Here is a 17,214-nt window from a genome sequence, read left to right as displayed (position 1 = left end):
CCTGACCTTCTGTGGCTGCTGAAACAAAACAAAAATTATTTGCCCAGACTTAGCTCTCTACCGTGCTAGCTGTCCAAAGCTTTTACAGTTCATTTTATAGAGATTCTGAGAGCATAGGACACATCCCAGCCATGTTGTGGGGAGCAAACAGAGAAGACACTCTAGGAGTTTGATGATACCCAAATACTCTCCTGTGCCACAAAAATCTTCATGAGCCTTGGCAATGAGGATCTGGTCATTGTAATTCAGCCATTCCCAAATCCCATGAGTTGATTTATTTAAGCTACATTTAAACTCCACTTAGCTGTAAGATGGTATGAGCTCGAGAATCAAGGTCAGCTCTGCTAGATTTGTCTTTCTATATCAGGGAGAACCATCTCTCAAGTCTCACCTCCCTCTGTACGTCAGAACTAGAGAGTAGATGCTGTTACCCAGCCTCCAAACTGCAGTGGAAAGTCGTCTCCAATGTGGTGCACAGACAGCATGTAGCAAAGTGTTTTAACCCTTCGTCATCAACCTGTACCTCTCTGCATGAGTGCCATTTGAGGGAGTCTGGGTTCCAAGTCCTGGAGATTAAGATGTCACCCCAGCAATATATATATCAAAATGTAACCATGTTTGACTCGCACAGTGATTTTCATGTGTTTTGCCAACATACCTGAAAATCACAGAAGGAGTATGCCTATCTTGCAGGGGGGTGAGCAATTATGACTTTGAGAAATACAGCAGGTCAACGCTGGAGTTGAGAGAGATCTTTTGACCCTGTCCCTTCATCTAAGCACTAATCATTGCTTCTTCTCTTAACTATGTTTTTATAAAACGTGGCACCCCATCCTTGCTATTCCTTTCCCAGCACTGCTAATTAGAAAGCTTCCTCACCATCCTAACGTGCTACCTAATAACAATAATCTGCCTCTTCTTCTCCCTCAGCAATTCAGTCTTCACAATCAACTCACAACCTTTGTCTCATAATTTATCATGATGGAAAGAGCAATTTTACTGTAAGAAACATTTAATTATGGTTTGAATGAAGAAATAAAACAGAAATGGGTAGCTGATTATAAGGAAGTGACTGATTCCAATACATGTGATCTCACATCTCAATCACTGCAACATTTTTCCTTTGGCATTGACAAACGCAAACGTGCGCAGCCAATACCCATTCAGGATCCTGCTGCAGAGATCACCTTCCTAGCCTGTTGCTTTGAGCAGGTCACTCCTCTCTTGGCATCTCTCCACTCACTGTCCTTTCTCTAGCACATCAAACTATTCATCTTTAAGACCCTTCTTGGCCCATTCACACTCTGTCTATCCTCATTTCAGGGTCGAGGTCACCTCCCTCCTTCAATCTGTCCATGATGTCAGGCAGCATCCCCCGCTTAGATTCTCAATCAAACACCGTCATGCCTTCTCCTGCTTGGGAATGAATCCATGTAAACTCAGAGAGGTAATCAGCAGTGTTAATCTGAAGCCATGCAGAAGGCAGGGTAGAGATACACCTTATAGACTAATTAAATTAGAGATGCATATAAGCTTTCATGGTTCTGATCTCACTTCAGCAGATGCTGTGAAAGGACATGCGGAGAGTAGGGAATCAGAGAGAGTGATTTGAAAGACAGGGAACAGAGTGGGTGGGGGCAGTGCTGGGAGAGGCAAAAGAGTCATAAATCCATATGAACAAAGGGGTCACAAAGCTAATCCAGGTAATGCGATTAGAATCCAGAATCCCCGCTTAGATCGCACATAACACAATTAAGTCTGTGGATGATTTATTTTTCTCCAATTTCCCAGTCAACTTCATTTTTCAAGTTTGAATTTGACAGCAAGAACTTGAGAGTAATTAGGGAGCTGATGCACTTGAATGACAGACAGGCATGTTGACTAATATCCTCTCTTTTTTTCTCTCTCTCTTTGGATTCCCCTCTCTGTTTCCACCTGTTGTCTTTTCCTTACATATAAAGAATGAGTTTATAATGTACAAGATGGGGTTCAAGTGCATGACTAGTTTCTGAATGCTATTATAATAACAGCATGCAGCTATAACGGATAAAAACAGGGCAGATACGAGAACATCATGGGGCTTTAGGGAAATCTTTTTTTTCTTAAATTGCATTTGTGTAATGAGTGCTCTTTTACAGGCAAGTCATCCTCCCCCATCTTTTACGTGATATCTGCTTTGAATAGCAGGAGACTGACAATCAAACTGGTTATTCAAATGACAATTAGAAGAGGCCAGAAGAATATCTCCCTCTGCTCTGTGAGTATGCAGAGCTGTTTGCTCTTCCAGGGATCGCCGGCCACAGGAGGGAATGCTAATGTCCTGGAACCTCCCACTCCATTTGTCAGGTTGATGACTTACTGCTATTCAGTAATGTTTCAACACAGGCAGGGTGATGAGAGTGACAGCGCGCAGCTAACCTACGTGTCATTTCTCCAGCATTGTGACTGCCATGCAGATAACGGATGATCAAGATCAGCATTTTCATACAGGAAGTACAGCGGTTTCCTACATCAGACTGTCTGGAATAAGAAAGTACTGCTTCAATGAAAGCTGCGACTCACAAACCACAGTAAACAGAAAAACAGTCTTCTTAAATAAGACAACAGTCTACATGGAAAAAGACATCCATTGGTGGTCATGGGAGAGAGGGAGCAAAGAGAAAACAAAAGTCATGGGAATATGGAATAACCTACTTCTTTACATGCACTTATCTCTTGCTAGCTTATTATGGGTAAGACACAACGAGCCATATTCTCCTTTCCTTTATGCCATGTAAATCCAAAGCAACTCAGCTGCTTGTAATAGGATCAGTTTGTATTTATAATGGGAAAAAAGGAATAGAAATGGTTTGGTATTTCCCAGTTTAGCATGAATCTGCTCTGTATCTACCTGCTTTGTACCCATCTGTTCTACTGGATATAATGGATACCCTAAATACCAATAAGCATGAGTGAGGTCTAAAAGGGGATAAGTCTCAATAACTACAGTTGGCTGAGTTTAAAATGTCCACACAGAATTGTGTCCAGGTGAGTAAGAGAGAAAAATAATAAAGCTGTGATGTCAAATGGGGACAAAGGTCCATTTGCACAGAATTGAACTAGAAATATTTCTTGAGAGGTGCATCTATACGTGAAGAATTCCTTCTACTTTTACATACTAGCATGCCTCAAGGGGACACCCCAGGGTTAACCAGCACTGCAGGTCAAATTCATTGTCGGTGTAATTAGATAAGGATCCACTGAATTCAGTGGAGTTACCCCAAGTATAAATGTGGTTCTTCTGTAGAGTATGCAGATTAACCTTTATCCCTTTTTTTTCAGTTTCTTCTTCCTTTGATCAATAGTATCATGCCATCTCCAGGTTTATTTAGTCTGGAGAAGAGAAGACAGAGAGAATTTAATAATAGCCTTCATCTCCCTGAAGGGTGGTCCCAAAGAGGATGGAGCTGGACTGTTATCAGCAGTGGCAGATGATAGAACAAGGAGCAATGGTCTCAAGTTGCAGCAAGGGAAGTTTAGGTTAGATATTAAGAAAATATTTTTCACTTAGTAAAGCACTGGAACACGTTACCCAGAGAGGTTGTGGAATCTCCATCGGTGCAGATTTTTAAGACTCAGCTTGATAAAGCCTTGTCTGGGATGATTTAGTTGGGGATGGTCCTGCTTTGAGCAAGGTGTTGGATTAGATGACCACATGAGGCCCCTTCCAACCCTCATTTGCTATGATTCTATGAAAATGTTGGTATAATCTGGACACTTTGATTTACTGAAATTACAAAAATAAAGCCTAATTGAAGACAGGGTATGATAAATTTATTAAAAGGCTGCTTGTGATAACAGCAGCATATACTCGAACACCCAGAAGGTTCCAGTCCCTATGCAACATCCTTTGATATTTCATGACACAGGGTTAGTGTATTAACTCTTTTGATAGAAGAAGCTGAACTTGAAAACCTATGGAAAAGTACCACTATCTAGTCCTTTAAGGAGAATAAAACATTTCCACCAAGATCAATCTCTCTTTAATTACTTGACTATATAGTGAAAATCTACTTCTTGTTGTAACATCATAGATGGAAATTCAATTAGTTTTTCCCTGAATTCCCACTGTGAAAAACACTTACAAATTAAGCACAATGTTGGCTTTGCACTCATATTTACTGTTTTCCCTTGTTGTTTGACTATCAACTCACCAGCTTTTTATTGTCACAGGTATAATTAACAATAGCAGCAATAACCTTGTCTCATGGAGCTTATTCCCAACTTATTTTAAATGGTACTTTGCATCAGACCCTTCTACGTAAATGCAGTTTTATGTCACTCCACTGACACACAAATGCCCTAAGACCAATGTAACTAGCCAGGGAAGGATGCCTCCAGAATAGGAAGGTCCCCTCGTCACAGATGCTGTAGTGACTCCCAAGCCACTCAATCCTGGCAGCAGCAACGGGATGTGACCATGATGAAGACAAGTGTGTTTGTAATGCCCTTATGCCCCAGCAGTCTCCCCAGGCTGTTGGGCAATAGGCTACCTGTGCAAAGTAGAACACCTTGGGTATGTCTACACATGAAATTAATGCAAAGTAATAAACTCTGGCAACAGTTTACTGCTCCTAGGTGCTACATCTTTGAGCCAGGTCACCCTGCCAGGCTGGGGCTGCTCTGACCTAGCTTAGCGTGCTGTGGAGGGGCTGGCTGGGGCACGAGGGTGCTCCAGTGTGGGGCTAGCTAGCAGGCAGCCCTGGCACTGAAGCACCCTCATGCCCCAGCCAGCATTGCAAGCGTCTACATGTGCATTGCTACACAGTAAAGAAGTCCGCCACAGGATAGTACTTGTAAACAACTTGTAAACCTGCAGTGGAGATCATTTGTTTCCTGAGGCTTAACAGGGTCACACGTATAGACAGTGAGCCTTTACTGTGGAGCTGAACCAGCACAGGGTAATGCCAGTATCAGGGAGCATTCTCTCTGCACCTGACTGTATAATCATCAAGACATAGATCTTGGCAGGTACAAGGGCCCCATAAAGGAGCAGGGGTTTTGCCCACTTTCCCGAGGGCTGGATCCTATAGTCGCTACACATGAGTGAAGTCTTGTGGCCTTTGGTGACACCATCTTGTGCATGCTGGGTGGAAGGGAAGGGGGCTGCAGAAATAGAATCTGGGACCATAAAGGAATAGGCACTTAGAATAAGATGCAAATTCTCTCTTTGCATTTACATTCCCTTAAGCTAAGTTTACAAAGCAGCACATCCCCCAATATTAACTACTATGCCTCCAAGCCTCTCTCTCAAAAAAAAAACAAAACAAAACAAAAAAACAAACACACCACACAACAAAAAAACACAACCACCAAGTGGGCCATTTAGTCTCTGGACAGAACCAAAACTTTATTTTTAGCCCAATTTCCAAAGTGCTCTTGAACATGTTATTTTTATCCTAGCAGTCTAGATTTCATTTAGTGTTATATTGATTGCACAGTGTTTGACGAAAGGCACTTGTGGGTTGTGGGTATCTCTTACATCTTTGTCATTGGTTTATCTTTTGCTAACGGGTTCAGTGAATTCTATTTAGCAGTTATTCCCAGAAAGCCATAAAAAGCTACATATTAACCATTCCCCCCTACACCCAAAAAAGAAAAAAATGTAATTGTCATGCTGTAGAAAATCACCTGCAATAACAATTTTGATAGTATGAACTTAGGAGTAATTAGATTTACCCTGCACAGTGCAGGGAAAGCTAAGCATATTTCCCAGGGGAACTAGCAAGCTTTGGGTCAAGAATTAGCTCCCTTGTCTGAATGGCCTGTTTAAGTATTTTGAACCAGACCCTCATTGGATGATGCCATATTTACATTCTGTAGGTCTGCAATCATCTGTCCTAAAAGGGCATGTGCTCTTCTCAAGAAAGATCAGCTTAGCCAAAAAGGAAAAATATTAGTCAGTCCTTCTCAGAGGAATTTGTTTCTCTTCACGAGGAATGTATTCAAATACAGAGTCCCAAATATAAACTCCATAATCCAAAGATTTGACCTTTCAGAGGCACAATTCACCTGCAGATTCCACTGGGGAACTGAGCACAGATTTAGGAAACTCATTTGAGGCAAACAGGTTTGAAAAGTATTGTCTTCTGGTTAAACTCCTCCATCTTCAGCCCAGGCAAAGGAACGTGAAAGGTATCAGAGAGAATCTGGCAGTTGAATGGCTCCTTTGACTCTACTGTTAGATTAACATTGAGCATTTCTGAAAACCCTGTCCAAGAGCCCTGGCCAATGTTATACAGTATTTATGGCATGATTAACATGTTAGTCATGGCTTAAATGGTAACATACCATGCACTGATCCAGTTAATGGTGCTGTAGCAAGTGGGGGTCCCAGGGGTGGCTATGACATTTCCTGGTACCCCATGACCATGCCAGCTCCGCCCTGTGGGCACCTTATCTCACCCGCTGCACCTTGTTGGTAAAATAATAAATAGGGAGACTGCCCACGAGCCTTTGCATGGCCCCCAGTCCCACTAAACCCTATTGGACCACACTGGCCTTTGGACCCCTTGCTGGGCCCCTCTCCAAGATGGTGCCTTGTGGGACACCTCAAGCCTTATGGGCTAATTGTGTGACTCAAAACCTCCCCTACACTGCACCCCATGCCTCATGGGTGTTATGCGAACAGTTGACTCCCTTAGTGCTTTCCAGGGCCAAACTCTGCCCTTGTGCTGGGCCTCTTTCACATCCCTGTCTCCTGTGCCCCTCTGGTGCTGGGCTCTACACAATTGGGTGCCCCTCCCGCTGGAGACCACATCAGTGCCCACCTCCCCTTATAGCCTCGTCCCAAACCACCAGAATAAATGATAACACAAACATAAGCCCCTGGCCAATAACACAACAATAACAGTGGCATCCATGCTCTGCCCCTTTAAGAAGGCAAACTTCCACCATAGGACAGTGCTAGGAGACTCTAACCCTCGGTACCTTGTAGGCTCCTGGAGCCTTTACTGTCCTTGTAGGCAACAAAGCAGGCAACCAAACATCTCTGGGTAGCTCTCTAAGGCAGGACTCCTTCCCTTGGCAGTCTCCAAAGAGTGCGAGCCCTGCCAGCCCCAGCCTTGAGCTGATATGTTCCCAGGACACTGCCTCCTTCCAGTCATCTGACTGCCTGCAGGTGCTGGCTAATTACCCCATTAGGCTGTTGCTCAGACAACCTGCAGCTGTGGATCTCTGCCTAGTCTGCAGGGCTCCCTGGCTAGGCTGCTTCTGCCCTTCAAGAAGCAGGCACATATCAGTGCCCTGCTACAGGTACCATAAAATGGCAAAACAGCCAAAAAGATGTTACACATATAACACAGAATGTCTTGATGGCTGCTTTGTAGGGGACCTTCATTTGAATGTGTGGCATGTTTCATCCCCATGTGAACAATCAGCCCCGTCCCAGTTCAAGAACATGGGCTGCCCCTGTCCCATGCTGACAATCAGCTTATTATTGGCACTGAAGTGGGGCAGCCCCAGCCTGGTTCAAGACCCAGAGCTGCCTTGGTCCTGGTACTGACAATCAGCTGATTGTCAGCATGGGGACATGGGCCACCCACAGTCTCGAACTGGGCCAGGGCAAACCAGTGAACGTGCTGGGTAAGGGGGAGCTGACTGGATCCACTGGTTCAGTAGGTTCAAAGCCTGAGCCCCAGGTGGGGCTTTGAATTTGCCAAACGGAAGAAACTTATTGACTTCCCCTGCCCAGCCCACATGCAGCTGGTGGGTGAGTGGCTTTGAACTTGCCAAGTAGAGGAGCTTATCAATATCTCACACCCAGCACTTGCAGAGTCACATTCCCAGCAGTCCTATGCAGGGCTATATCATGTACAGCTTTCAATTTGCCGGTGCAGGTGCAGCTCAGGATTGCAATTAAATCAACATTTGCCAGGGCCACAAGACTGTTATCCATAAATCAGTCTACTTTGCCAAGGTGCTGCGTCTATATTTAGGCAAGATAAGTTTCTACTCAAAGCTGAAATAGCAACAGATAAAGATGAACAAGGAAACCAGACTCTCAGAGGTATGGAAATTGCCAAAAATAGCCCCCTCAACCACTATACACAGAGGTTCCACAGCTAAGAGAAGATACTTAGAAACTACAGCAGTCCTACAATATGAGTGCTAATGATACATGTTTTCAGTTTGCCACAGAAAAATGTGCTAAAACCTGGATTTTCTCATTTTAAGGAGAAAAACCTGGGTTTTCTCCTTTAAAGGAGAAAAATGTGGGAAACAGTGGGTTTCCCCTTGAAGGCTAGCAGAGTTCCAGCCTACAAGGGGTTGTGGGGAGCAGGAGGTGGGTGATCAGCCCAGGGCACCATGGGCATGTGTGCACGTACGCATCACATGGCGGCCAGACAGCCTAAAGACAAGGTCCTCATAGGTAAGTCTGGCCGGGGGGGGTGGAGATTGAGGCCCCCATAGGGAGGGAGGGAAGTGGGGAGGGAGGGAGTTGGGCAGGGCTGGAGCTAGGGCTTCTGCCCAGCTGGAGTGGTGCATGGAGCTTGGGTCTGCAATGCACAGCTGCAGGGCCCAAGTGGAGAACAGGATGGAGCCATGGAGGCTCATCATGGGGGCTGGGGTGGCGGCTGGCTCCCTGCCACTGAGTGCACTCCCTGGGGAGGAGAGGGGGGCACATGCCCCCCAGATCTGTGCACAGGGCAGAGGCGGATGCAAGCTACCCACTGAAGGTTTGGGCTCCCTGCCCTGCTGCCCTCCCCCCGGGGCCTCTGCAGCCTAGTGGGTGGGACTCAGCACAGAAGGGCAGAGTGGGGCAGGGAAGCTCAGTGCTGCTGTTGCAAGCCCCACACTGCCATGGCACGGCACCCCCTACCCACCCAGTAGCAGCAGGAGTGGTGGCACAGAGTTGTTCCCCTCACTGCTGCCAGGTGGACAAGGGGCACCTCACCATGGTGGCATGGAGCTCCCAGTGGTGGTAATGAGCTTCCCCACCCAGTTCCACTCTTCCCTGCCATGCTGGGTCCCACCCGCTATGCTGCAGAGGCCCCAGGGGCAGGACAGCAGGACGGGGAGCCGCAAGACTGCAGCAGGCAGCCCACATCTACCCTCCCTCCCTGCAACAGGCTCCCCTCTGGCTCTGCCACCTGAGCAGGAGGAGGAGCTAGACTCCACACCTTGCTATGCCACAGCAGCCACCACCGCCTTTGCTTCAGATGCTGCTTCATAGCCCTGGCAGCTGTGGGTCCTCTCTGGCAGGGTTTGAGGGGGGACAGGGACAGAAGGTTGTGTGTGGGGAGTTAGAGACACCAACAGGGCCCAGGGGGCTGTAGGTGGGGAGTGAGGGGCAATGGCATGGACAGGGCACCAGCATATCAGGGCTGTTCAGCATCACAAAGCAATGGGGGCAGGGACAGCCGCAGCTGGACCCACATCCTAATGGGTGAAAAGGGCAGAGGGAGCTCTGTTTTTCCATGATAAAAATCCCAAAAATTAAATGCTATAATTTATAGGTATTTAACATTTATTTTATTATAGTGATTGAGGCACTGGTAGGCTTCCACATTTCTTTAAAATTGTGGTCAATTGATACCTATACATATAGTGGCATTTCATTTTAATCAGGGAAAAACATGGATTTGGGGGGCTTTAATCAGAGAATTTGCATTTTTATCAGACAAGGTTCCTTGGGTGAATTTGATATCTTTTATTAGACCAACCCATTGGTATCAAATTCACCCAAGGAACCTTGTCTGCCTATGTCCTTAGACCAACACGGCTACAACCTACACCCCTGCATTTTTATCAGAGAATTTGTGATTTTTAAACAGAGAAACCCAGGATCCCCACTAATGATACAGCATTAAGTCATGGAAATATCCTTTAACCCATCTAAATAACATGTGGCTGTGCAGAATGAAAGCAAAGAGATTAGACAACAGGTAATGCAGAGACAAAAAATGTAAAAGTGTGAAGAAGGGATAGCCTGAGCTTGCAAACTTTGGGTTAGATCTCATGCTCTGAATTGCTAATTGATTCTGTTTTATAATTGAAAGAAAGACTCTATCTTGAGCTTTTAGAATACAGATTACAGTGAGCTGCAGAAGAGGTCAAGTGTGGGAAGTTAAAATATTCAGTTATGAAGAGGAATGAGAAAGCCTAATAGAAAATATGTAGTGCCAAATAATTAAAGAGCTCGGGCTTGCATACTAAATATTAGAAAATGAACAGTAAGAAGAGCATTCCAGCAGGACAATTTACATGCTGCATAGTAAACAGGGGGCCAGATTCTAATTTCAGAACAGCGGCACCTACTACTGAGCAAACTCATGCAAAAAATGACTTAATGTTAAGAGAGAGAGGTCACTAGCCATGTTAGTCTGAAGTCAGGCAGAAGGCAGGGTTGAGATACACCTTACAGACTAACTAAATTGGAGGCACAAGCTTTCATGAGCCCATGAGCTCGGGCTCTTAAAAGCTCATGCAGCTCTGATTTAGTTATTCTACAAGATGGATCTCTACTCTGCCTTAATACTACAAGAAACATAGTTGTGGTGTCCTCTATATTTGGGCTTCCCACTGAGACAAAGGCAGTAGGTCAAAAGAATAAAACATTAAAAATGGTTGTCGGTGAAGGCATTAGCATTTCAGCTCATATGACCTACTTGCAAATTCCATACAGAGCAAGTAAAACTTAGTTGTCCAAGTCTTTGTTGAACAAATCCATCCCTTGATTCAATATAGATTGTCACAGAAGATCGGGGGAGGCTCAGTTGGTCCAAACTGGCCAGAAGTGGTCTGAGATGCATCTAACCATCAGTGGTGTAGCTGAGCACCCCACAATCTGTCATGGTTTTATTTATCCTCACAACAGCTTTGTGAGTTAGACATGCTGTTATATGGCCTTAGAAATGAGGAACCCAAGGACTAAAGGCAGAACCACACACAGCCTGGACACTGCCATGCTCAGTGCCACAATGCATAGCTTCTAAACACCGGGGTCCCACAATGCAATCCACAGATCTAATTAGATGCATCTAGTCCTTGTACAATGTACAGGGAGAGGTTTCACCATAGGTAGCAGTCTGAGCCAGGAGTCGCCTAAGCTTCCCAACAGCAGAGGCTGAAAAGTGGGGTATGTCTGAAATCTTGACCCTTTACAGGGGGGTGGGGTACCTAAATCTGGCTCTTTCTTCTATATCAGTGGTTCACAACATTTATAATTGTTTTGGGAATTTAGGGGCACCCTTGCTGAGAACCACTGAGCTAGAATCTAGCACATGCCAGATGAGGTGGGGAGCAGGCTCTCACCCCACGGTGCCCTATTTTTTCCACCATCTGCCCCCTCCCAACCTCTAATCTCTATTTGAGGGGTCAGGTGCTGCTCCTCTGGAGACTCAAATTTCCAGTGGCTGGAGCCATGTTTTCCCATGGAGACTCCCACCAAAATTGAGAGCATGGAGGGAGGGGAAAAGGGATAGACAGTGAACTAAAAATAACAATCCCGTGGCCCCAAGGCCAACAATTTGCTTGTGTACATAGCACAGCACACTGCTGAGAGCATAGGAGCTGGTGCAGGAGTTGCTGGGGGATGGGAAGGAGCCACAGGCACGGTTTGTTGAAAGCTGGGGTGCTTGGCTCTGGGAGAGATGAGAAGCACCCTGGTAAAGACTCAGTTTTATACAGTACCTCAGGGACTAGTTCACTCAGCCAGGATGTGGGAGGCCTGGAGATGGTCCCTGTCCCAGAAGTGTCTATGCATTTTACCTAGTGAGTATTCACTATAACATGCAGAATATTCAGCATAAAATACATAAGCAAAACCTCTGTATTGAGGTTGCCACCATAACGGTGGCCACTCACACAAATGAGTCCTGGCCATTACGCCTCATCCTCCAGTTCATCAGTAGATGCCAACAGTGAATATTTTACCTAAGCTCTCAGACTGCAGAACTACATACATAATTAATTAATTAAAAGACCATTATAGTACATACTAGGGCTGTGCAAAACGGCACTGTTCTATTTCAACTTCAGGTTCGAGGTCAGGACAGAAAAGTGTTTTGTTTCAAATTTAATTTCAAGTCAAAACAGCCTCACTGTTTTGCTTTGTCGAAATAGTGAGGCTGTTTCGATGTTTTGCCCATCCATCAGGCTGGGGAAAGGAACTCCAGCCCGATCTAGCGCAGGCTGACTCCCCGCCCCCGGTGTGATCTAGCGCGGGAGAAGGGAACTGAGTGATAGGGCTCAGTTCCCTTCCCCAGCCGCATCAAAGCGCTTGGAAGGGGAACTGAGCCTGGGCTCAGTTCCCATCCCCTGCACTGTGATCGGCTTCCCGTAGCCTGACGACCAGAGATGGGGAGAGCCAGGGCTGCACTCCCGGCTGCTGCTGGGAGCATAGCCCTGGTTCTCCTGTGTCCCACCACCTCGCTGCTGGCTGCTACGAAATGTTTCAAAACTTTTGAAACGTTTTGACTAGCCTCGTTTTGTTTCAAGGCTGTTTTGAAGCTCTTTGTTTCGATTCAATTTCACTGTTTCAAGCTCAAAATAAGTCAAAGCAGTATCGAATCAAAACAGCCGGCAAAATTTCACACAGACCTAATACATACACCTATAAGAAAGTGGAAGAAGGAGTGCAGTCTTGATTCTGGTCTACCTGCATTCTGACTTTGCAAACTTGGGGCAGGTCCAGATGAGAACGCACATCCCTGTTGCGGTGTCACAAAGCAGTTTGAGACAGCACAAGAAGCACGTTGTGAACAGAAAAACATTCCTTGTACTGCATGTTTGCAACACAGTCTCCAAATTTGATACCTGGGAACTCAGGTATCAAAAAAAATAAAACCCTGGAAAACAGCGTCACAGGGCACAGTCTAAGATTGTGCCCTGAGACAACTGGAGGCTGTGTCCTGCAGAGAGATGCTCTGGGGTGCATGAGGGTGAGGGGTTTTGTGTGTGAGAGGTGAGAGGCGGGTGTGGGGTGGGGAAGCTCTGATTTTTCTATGAGAAGAAAACCAAAAGCAAACATCAAAGCATATAGATATTTATAATTTATTTTGTTATTATGACAGAGGCACTGGTAGGCTTCCAAATTGCTTTAACATTGTAAATATATCAATGAAACATTACCCAACTGGATAGATAGATAGATAGATAGATAGATAGATAGATAGATAGATAGATAGATAGATATTGGGGTCTTTTGTTTTAATTGTGGAAGAACATGGATTTGGGGGTATTTTAAAGAGCGAGTTTGGGATTTTTTTTCTCAGAGAATGTTGAAGTTTTTAAATAGGGAACACCAGGATAGTAGAGCAAGCAAAACGCTGACTTGAATCCATAGATGCTTCTTGAACAAATCCCAGGGCGTCATTCTCCCATTGAACTCAGCCTTGGTGAGGCCACAGCTGGAGTACTGCATCCTGTTTTGGGATGCACAATTCAAAAAAGATGTGGAGAAGCTTGAGAGAGTCCAGAGAAGAGCCACGCACATGATCAGAGATCAGGAAAACAGACCTTACAACGACAGGCTGAGAACTGTGGGACTCTTCAGCCTGGAAAAGCTCAGGCTCAGGGGCGATCTGGTGGCCACCTATAAAGTTTATTAGGGGTGTTCACCAGGATCTGGGGAAATGTTTGTTCACCAGAGCGCCCCAAGGGATGACAAGGTCAAACGGTCATAAACTCCTCCAAGACCATTTCAGGCTGGACATAGGGAGGAACTTCTTTACTGTCCGAGCCCCCAAGGCCTGGAATAGACTGCCATCAGAGGTGGTTCAAGCACCCAACTTGAATGCCTTCAAGAGAAATGTAAATGTTTATTTTGCTGGGATCCTATGACCCTAGCTGACGTCCTGCCCCTGGGGCAGGGGGCTGGACTCAATGATCTTCCGAGGTCCCTTCCAGCCCAAATGTCTATGAAATCTATGAAAATATGGCCGCACTTTACTATTTTTGCCCACACACCTACAAACATTATTATGTATATATATATATACATTACATAACTGCATAAAATAAAGTTATATAACAACTTACATACAGAAACCTTTGTCAAAGGAATATCATCTGCAGCCATCAGCTGAGCTCTTCACACAGCGCATGAGCACCCAGTGCTCAGATGTAAGGAAATGCCACAATTTAGGTTGCCCATACAACTTTAATTTTGTCTCCTTGCTTTGTGAACTAAGGTGACATTTTCAAACATGACTTGAAAATGGCACTTGGGAGCACAGCTGCCTGGCGGGACATTTTTATTTGCTTGTTTTAAATCTTTTAAAATCACATAGCAGCAAACACCTTTCCCCTTTTTTGCCTTTTTAATTTGCAGCAGAGATAATCTGTTTTCCTCTTCCACTTCTCCCCTCTACAACATTTACCCTCTCAAAGCTAATTCCAATGATGGCTGAAGTGTGAATTATTATGCATAGAGAAAAATAAGTCCAAATTTGGAAGAGCTGGTTATGGCAGTGGTATTTAAATCTTTCACTTGCACGAAGTGCATTTATTATTAAAAGCAACAAAACCAGCATTTCCTTTTCATTTACCAGTTCCAGAACATCCGTCAGTTTTGTGTTCCCAAGATGTCAATAAATTTACTAAGCAAATTGAGTCAATCCTATGCAAACATCCAGAAACCATGTTGGATGTTAGGGGGAGATTTTAAAAAACTCATAAGGGATTGAGGGGCATAAGCCCTATTGGCAATGAGATTTGTGCTCCGGAATCCTTTAAGTCATTTTGTGAATCTTCTCTTTAGTAAATATCCCTCCGGCCAACATCGTTTATTTTCAATCTCTCCTTTTTTTTCTGCCCAGAGCAGTGCCATGAATAAATATTTAGTGTGCCAGCATGTCGCTAAAATATTCATGCTTTAAACTCATAACTGGGAAAGACAATTTTCGTGACTTTACATGGTCTCCTGAAGAGATGCGTTATTCATTGGCGATTTTATTCTCATATCTGTCATGTTTGTCTGTCAATGCAAAGCAGAGTGTAATAGTAGAGGAAAAATGATAAACCAATTTGAGCTCTTTAATTTACCCCACTTCCTTTCCATTATTCACCAACAGGAGCAGTCAGGGAGAGTTATCTGACTTTTTTTAAATATATATATATAACTTTTAGATGGAGTTTAGTGCTCACAAAAGTAAACAATTAATGACACTCATTAGAACTGGACATCACCATTATTTATTCTATGAATTGCAGTCATGAGAAACCTAGGACATTGTGCTAGGCAGCAAAGACAGAACAAAAAGATAGTGCTGGCCCCAAAGAGCTTACAATGCACGTATAAGATAAGATGCTACAGCTGGATAGAGATAGGCAGGCTGGAGGAGATGAGAAAGCAGTGAAGCATTGAAACCTGTTGACCAACTTTTGTCAAATCTTTTGTAGGCAAGCAATAACTAAGCAAGTTACTGTATTTTCCTGCATACAACATGTTCCCAAGCAAGATATATACCTTATTTTTGGAAGGCAGAATGTGGAGTTAGCTTTTGAAATGTGGCCCTTGTCATTAATTGTGAAGTGGTCTGACAGATAAACAGATATGTGAACTGAAGCCTACACAAATGCAGAAGGCAAATGAAGTTGCTCCCACTAACTTCAATGCAAGTTATAATCACTTTCACCAAGGGAAATAGATGGAGTCACCAAAGGTGAAAAATGGTTCAGGTATGATTTAGCCCCCAAAATTACGGCATCAGATGAGCACAGGGAGGATGCCAGTACCTCTTCATTATTGCATCGCAAATATGCCCCGTGCTCACGGAAAAGGTTTTGTTGTGCCAGCATTTAAAATTAAACCTGGATCTAAAGGATAAGCTTAGCTCCTCCTGTCCTCCTGTTCATTATCTGTTAACATCATCTGCAGCAAAAGGATTGCTATATTAAGGAAGTCCCCAAAGTTAAAAGATGAGTTAGACCTTGGAAGGGAGATTAAAAACCAAGAGTAGACAGTTATTTAGTCATAAAAAATCAAAAGGAGAACAAGAAAGGAGCTGGAGCTGCTATGGACTGGAGATCCATGTGGCCCAAAAATTAAATGAATACTTTGTCTCAGTTTCCAACTGTTTCATTCAGGGTTAAAGCCACTACCATTGAGCTCACTTCTATTGCTATAGGAGCATCCAGAGGTAACCATGACAGCATAACAGCTGATGTGTGTTCCTCCTCTTCTTGTAAAGTAGTTACAATGATGTCTGTTCACAGCCTCACACTGACACAACTGGGCTTTTAGTGGTATTCTCTGTTTCACACCTGTGAAGAGGTTTTACTATTTGGATACCAAAATCTTGCTGTGTCCACTTTAGGGACACATTACCAGGACAGGAATACCAGTATACTTACACTAGCAAAATGCTCTTGGTATGGAGATTTTCAGTTAGTCACTTCCCAGAGCAAAATACTGTCTGAAGTAACTGGACCAGAGTAACCAATTGCTCTGCTATTCCATTTCACAATCTGATATACGGTACTAGACAACTGAACAAGCTGGTTATTTATTTGTCTGGCCTGGAAGGCATCAGATAAAGCTGATTGCTTTCAATACCTGATAAATACTATTAAAGAGCACACCACTTTGAATCCATAATAGATAGGAACATAAGGAAGCGATCCTTCAGGCGCAGAGGAAGAGGATCCCAGTACGAAGGGAAAGGGGGAAAGGAGCCAAAAAACTTCCTTGGCTAAACAGGGAAATCCAGGGGAGCCTAAGGACAATAAAGAAGGCATATAGGTGGTGTAAGCAGGGGGCAGCTACCAAGGAGGAGTATACCTACTTGTCCCACACTTGCCGGGAGGCAGTTAGAAAAGCCAAAGCAACTACAGCGCTGAGGCTGGCAACACAAACTAAAGACAACAAAAAGTCTTTTTTTAGGTATGTAGGGAGTAAAAGGAAGGTGCAGGGCAGCATAGGACCCCTACTGAACAAGGAGGAGCAATTAGTGACAGAGAGGGGGGACAAGGCTGAGCTATTCAATGAGTTTTTTAGCCTCAGTGTGCCTGAACAGGGGTCAAGATAAGTCTCCTAATGGGTTCTTAGTTGGGCATCAGAGGGATACCAGTCCACTAAGTGTCAACGCTGACCTGGTGCAGAGTCACTTGGGTGGACTGGATGCGTTTAAGTCAGCATGCCTGGATGAGCTTCATCCGAGAGTACTGAAGGAATCGGCCGGTGTCATAGCAAAACCACTGGCATGGCTGTTTGAGTGCTCGTGGCTCTTG

The sequence above is a fragment of the Alligator sinensis genome, unplaced genomic scaffold, assembly GCF_000455745.1.
Source record: "Alligator sinensis unplaced genomic scaffold, ASM45574v1 scaffold599_1, whole genome shotgun sequence".
Taxonomy (NCBI): domain Eukaryota; kingdom Metazoa; phylum Chordata; order Crocodylia; family Alligatoridae; genus Alligator; species Alligator sinensis.
This window is presented reverse-complemented; position numbering follows the sequence as displayed.